Raw genomic sequence first — 6,607 nt, 5'->3', positions numbered from 1 at the left:
TATATATATATATATATATATATATATATATATATATATATATATATATATTTATATATATATATATATATGTAAATAAAACAAATGATGCCTTATTTTTAGATGATCTATTACAATGACTTCACAATCTTGGGCTTTAGTTGTTTATTTTAAAAACAGATTAAGCAGAGGCAGTTGTTCCATGTTGTTGGGTAAAGGATGGTTGGTTCTTTTTGTCGACTGGTCTTCATGCATTGAAAGCTGCCCATATCAGTTTTCCAATTGATTTTTCATGGAACAAGCTTAGAGTTAAAAGAATTAAAGTAACTGGAGGTCATTTAATTTTACATTACTCATTGCTATTTTAGTTGTTTTATATAATTAAAAAAACTATTATAGTTTTATATTAATGGTGAAGTACTATATCAAATGAACTTATTTCTCATTTTTATTTTGGGATAAGTAATATTTTGAATCTGTTTATTGTATTATGATTGCCTTGATATATATCGTAATCTGTTTACACTGATACTACATTTGAGTTTTTACATTTTTGTTTATATTTGTTTTACTAAATAATTACTAATTAGTATTTATTATTAGATAAAGATGTAGGCAAAGGATTTAATTTTACGACTACAGAAGACTCCGAATAAGAATGTATGTAATTATGTTGGTGAATGATTGTGTTTCTCTTTGCGTTTAACTTTTCTTTGTTTTTTATATGGTAAAGAATAAATAAAATTTAATATTAACTAATGGTCATAGCTGATTTTAATAATACTGCTTAAATTTTTTTAAATTGTGATAATTTGATTTTAGGTGTAAGTTTATTTAGTAAAGTACTGGTAGATCAAAGATAGAGGAATGATATGGTTTTTACTGGTTTCCATCTTATGAACGAAGTACATTATATGATTTAAGTTGATGGTTTATAGTTACACCTATTGAAGTAAGTTTAATTTAGTTGATTTATGTATGGAATTGTGACTATTTTTAGTTCTAAATTTTGACTTTCATAAAATTATATATATATATATATATATATATATATATATATATATATATATATATATATATTTATATGTATATATATATATATATATATATATAGTATGTATATATATATATATATATATATATATATGTAAATATATATATATATATATATATATATATATATATATATATATATATATATATATGTATATATATATATATAATTCAAAACTCAAAAAAAAAAAAAAAATTATTTATGTCGTAATCTACATAACTGCAAAAATTTTATGTTTTTTTTAAATTTGATTGTAAAGAAGAAAAAAAATATTTATAATTTTTTTTAACTCATCGTAACAGTAACTCTCTTAAATGAAATGAGCTATCTTACAATTTTTCTGTCCAAAGTAAATGTGACTAAAGTAAGAAGCATCAAAATTGTTTTAATAAAGTATAATGTTTTGTCAATAAATCTTATTACAAATGCAAGAATATCATGTCTGATTTTCATTTAATTAGTTTGTTGTGCCACCTTTTGCTTTTACGACTGCTTCTAAACATCTTGGCATGCTTTTTACACGCTTTGATGTGAGGTCAGCATCAATTAAATTCCAAATTTCAATAAAACTCTCTTAAAGTTTTTTTATATTTGTTCGTTTTGAAGGAGGTATTTTAGATTTTAAAATTGCCCATATATTTTCAACAGAGTTAAGGTTTCGGTCTTTGTGGCGGCCATTTAAGGATGTTAGCTTTACTTTTTTTTGAAGAACTGTTTTGCATTTATGCTTGTGCGTTTAAGATCGTTGTCATTTTGAAAAAAAAATTTGCAATCAGATCTTTAATGGATTGACATAAATTTTTTGAAAGCCAATCAACATACAACTTCCCTGTCATTATGCATTCAACATTCACAAGTCGTCCGACACCATTTGAATCAAAGCATTCCCAAGCCATAGGCGAGCCACCTCCATGCTTGATTGTTTTTGTAAGATTTCTATCTAAGAGTGCATCACAAGGTCTGCGCCAAGCTCTTTGTCGTTTTTTAAAGCCAAATATTTGACATTTATTCTCATCAGACCATAACACTAAGTTCCAAAATGCCTCACTCTTGTTAATATGCAGTTTTGCAAGTGCTAAAAGTTTCTTTTTGTTTATACGACTATTGACGGGTTTACTTTTCTGAAGAAGGTTTATTTAAACCACCTAAATTATTAAACCACTTAAATTAAGTCTTTTCTGTGCAGTTTGACGGGAAACATTTAAATAAGGATTTTCAACTATCTGTTTTGAAGTTAGTGTTGAATTTTTTTTTTCTATCAGTGCATTTAAGATATTGGTTCTTGTTGAAGTCTTAATGGGGAGACCAAGTCTTTTCTGATTTTCAGCAGAACCAGTTGTTTCATATTTTATACACATCTACCTAACACCACTTACTGATATTTGATATTTTTCATCACATTGCTTGTAGGTTAGGCCCTCTTTTCAATCACAAGTGACCTGAGATCTGATGTCCAATGAATAATTTTGATGATAAACCATTATTATTATTATTTTTGCTTTTTCTAAAATTAAATTTCAAAAATTATAGTTTAAAATGCTTATTGTTAATAACTTTAACAAAATATTTTTGATATTAATCCTTTTTAGTGAGTAGTTATTGAAAAAACATATTTCATAATAAAAATGTTGATGTTTCTTACTTTGGTCACATTTATTTTAGACAGAAAAACTGTTAGTTATCAAATTTCATTTAATAGAGTTACTTTTGCAATGAGTAATAAAGAGGCATAAATATAAATTTTTTTCTTTCTTTGGAATCAAATTAAAAAAAAAAAAAAATTTTTTTTGGTTTTGTAGATCCTGACGTATATAATTTTGTTTTTATTGTTTGAGTTTCAATTTTATCAATAATGTTACTTAATTTTGCTTGTGACTGTATGTATATATATATATATATTATATATATATATATATATATATATATATATATATATATATATATATACATATATGTATATATATATATATATTTATATATATATATATATATACATATATACATATATATGTATATATATATATATATATATATATATAAATATATATATATATATATATATATATATATATATATATATATATATATATATGTACATATATATATATACATATATATATATATACATATACGTATATATATATATATATATATATATATATATATATATGTATATATATATATATATATATATATATATATATATATATATAAATATATATATATATATATATATATATATATATATATATATATATATATATATATATATATATAGTAAACTCCTGGTTAATCAAATCTCCAAGGGTATAAGAATTTACTTCAAGTTACCCAAAGTTCGAATAACTGAAAATGATCTTTAAAGTGACCTACTTTAAGTTACTTTTAAATTTTAATAAAAGTAGAAAGTAAAAAAAGAAAAGAGATTGGAATGAGGTGTTTCTTAATTTTTATCCTTGTTAAACATTAAATATTTTACAATTTATTGAAAAAATAAGCGATTTTTTTTTTTTTTGTTCCTTAAATGTGTTTTTTTATCATCAAGGAGAGCAAAAAATTGTTTTGAAACAAATATATATATATATATATATATATATGTATATATATATAAGTATATATTATATATACATATATATATATATATATATAAATACATATATATATATATATATATATATATATATATATATATATATATATATATATATATATATATATATATATATATATAAATATAAATATATATATATATATAATATATGTATATATATGTATATATATATATATATATATATATATATATATATATATATATATATATATATATATATATATATATATATATATATATATATATATATATATATATATATATATATATATATATATATATATATATATATATATATATATATGTATATATATATATATATATATATATATATATATATATATATATATATATATATATATATATATATATATATATATATTCATAATTACATGCATTAATACATAATATTAAAAAAAATAAAAATACAAATCATAGGTATTTGATAAATAATAAATGTTAGAATTATATATACAACACCAACTCTAAAATTAGGACTAGAAATATAACATTATATATACATATATAAAATGTACATATTTCTTTTATTTATATTCATAAATTTATCCATATATATATGCATAAATACATATTAATAAAATAAATAAAAATATATGATAAAGAATAAATGTTAGAATTAAATATACAACACCAACTCTATAATTAGGACATAATACTTTTCCTATTAAAATTAGAAGTTTTTCAAAAAAATGGAAATAAAGTTTCTATCCAAACGTGTTTTTATATAAAAAAAACTTAATAATGCATACTTTCATTTTTGGTTGAAGATTTTATACTGACTATTTGCTTGATAATTAGGGTAAGGTGCTTAAAGTTTTTCAAATAAATAAAAAAATTAGTCTGTGAACAGACTAAATTTAGTCTGACTTATTATGTTTTATTAATTTTGATATTACTTAAAACATCTGAATCTTATTAAAATTAAGTGCAATTTGTAACTTAGAAATAACATATTTAATACAACTTTACAATTTATTAAAATGGTCATTTAAAAAAAAAAAAATCATCAACAAAAATAACCTGAATAAACTAAATATACTCTGAGATTTATGAATATTATATACAATTTGATGCAAAGTCTAAAAGTTTTAAATTAGCCACAATAAAAAGAAGTTATAAAACACAACTTTATCAAAATGTTTTTTTTATACCATCTGCATGCATTCTTTTAAGTTTTCATTGCCTTTTCTTTACGGCAAATTATTTTTGTAATGGCTAGATAATGAGACAATAATTTTCAATGCGTCACTTTCTCAACGTTGTCAAAACAACGTTTAATTAACGTTGGCAAAAAAACACTTTTTCAACGTTTTTTAACTGCCACCTTTACAACTTTGGTATATGTGACGTTGAATAAGCGTTGTTTCATAAATAGCTTAAATACGTTGAAAAAGCAGCTAATGTCTAACGTTGAGAAACCTTCTACTTTGCGTTGTTTTTACAGTGATTATTTGCGTACTTTAAATCAACGTTGAATAAACGCAATATTTTGAGAAGATAATATAAGTTGATAATTATACGCTTATTCAACGTTGAAAATGTGACGTTTAAAGTGGCTTTTTGCGTAAGTTGATTCCACGATGAATAAACGTTTTTTTTTGAGAAGCTAAATTACGTTACAATTTCAACGCTTATTAAACGTTTAAATTTACCGCGATTTAGTATACAAAAACAAGCATTGATTCAACGTTGAAAGCGCGTTTTTTGTGTTACTGCAACGCTTTTTCTACGCTGCGACCGGTTTTCAACGTTGATTCAACGCTGACATGTTTGCTGGGTGAGTACCCAGCAAATATGTCAGCTTTGAATCAACGTTGAAAACCGGTGGCAGCGTAGAAAAAGCGTTTCAGTCACAAAAAGAAAGTGTTTATTAACGTTGAATCAATATATTTTTTTGTACACTAAATTGCGGTAAATTGAAATCTTGTATAGGCGTTGAAATTGTAAAGAAATTTAGCTTCTCAAAAAAAAAACGTTTATTCAACGTGGAATCAACTTATGCAAAAAGCCTCTTTAAAGATTTTATCAACGTCAAAAATAAACCACTTTTGAAACATCACATTTCAACGTTGAATAAGCGAATAAATTTCAACGTATATTATCCTTTTAAAAAATCGCGTTTATTCAACGTTGAATATAAGTACACAAATAACCACTGTAAAAACGTCGCAAAGTTTAAGGTTTATCAACGCTAGACATTCGCTGCCTTTTTAATGTATATAAGCTATTTATGAAACAGCGGTTTTTCAATGTTACATATACCAACGTTGAAAATGTGGTAGTTAAAAAACGTTGAAAAAGTGTTACTTTACCAACAATAATAAAATGTTGTTTTGACAACGTTGAGGAACCCAAAAAACATGTCACCGTTGAATCAATGTTGAAAACCGGTCGCAGCGTAGAAAAAGCGTTGCAGTCACAAAAACAACGCCATTTCAACGTTGAATCAATGTTTTTTTTTGTAAAATAAACGCGGGTAAACTTAAACGTTGATTAAGTGTTGAAATTGTAACGTATTTTAGGCGTCTCAAAATAAAAATTTTATTCAAGGTAGAATCAACTTATGCAAAAAGCCACTTTAAAGACGATTGAAAATCTACGCTTTGTCAACGTTAAAAATAAACCGCTTTTTAAACGTAACATTTTCAACGTTGACAAAGCGTATAAGTTTCAACATATATTATCTTCTCAAAAAATCTTGTTTATTCAACGTTGAATAAAACAACGCAAAGAATCACTGTAAAAGCGTCGCAAAGCTCAAGGTTTATCAACATTAGACACTAGCTCAGGGTATTTTTGGTTTTTTCATGTTATTTTCGTTGTTGATTTATTTATTTTAAGTTGACCATTTTAAAAAATTGCAAAGTTGTATTAAATATGTTACTTTTAAGTTAGAAATAGCATTTAATTTTAATAATATTCAGATGTTTAAAGAAATATCA

General features: G+C 22.9%; 1 long non-coding RNA gene across 2 annotated transcripts in view; it reads left to right on the top strand.

Moving 5' to 3' along the window:
• Positions 1-236: 236 nt before the first annotated feature.
• The window catches only part of LOC136077785 (uncharacterized), a 45,393-nt gene continuing 39,022 nt past the window's right edge, over positions 237-6,607 (top strand). For both annotated transcript variants that reach the window (XR_010637278.1, XR_010637279.1), the window contains exons 1-3: positions 237-312; positions 583-639; positions 802-931. This is a non-coding gene — a long non-coding RNA (uncharacterized LOC136077785). The remainder of the gene's footprint in view (positions 313-582; positions 640-801; positions 932-6,607) is intronic.

The sequence above is a fragment of the Hydra vulgaris genome, chromosome 03, assembly GCF_038396675.1.
Source record: "Hydra vulgaris chromosome 03, alternate assembly HydraT2T_AEP".
NCBI lineage: Eukaryota > Metazoa > Cnidaria > Hydrozoa > Anthoathecata > Hydridae > Hydra > Hydra vulgaris.
The sequence above is the reverse complement of the archived record's forward strand: the minus strand, read 5'-3'. Positions and strand labels throughout refer to the sequence as shown.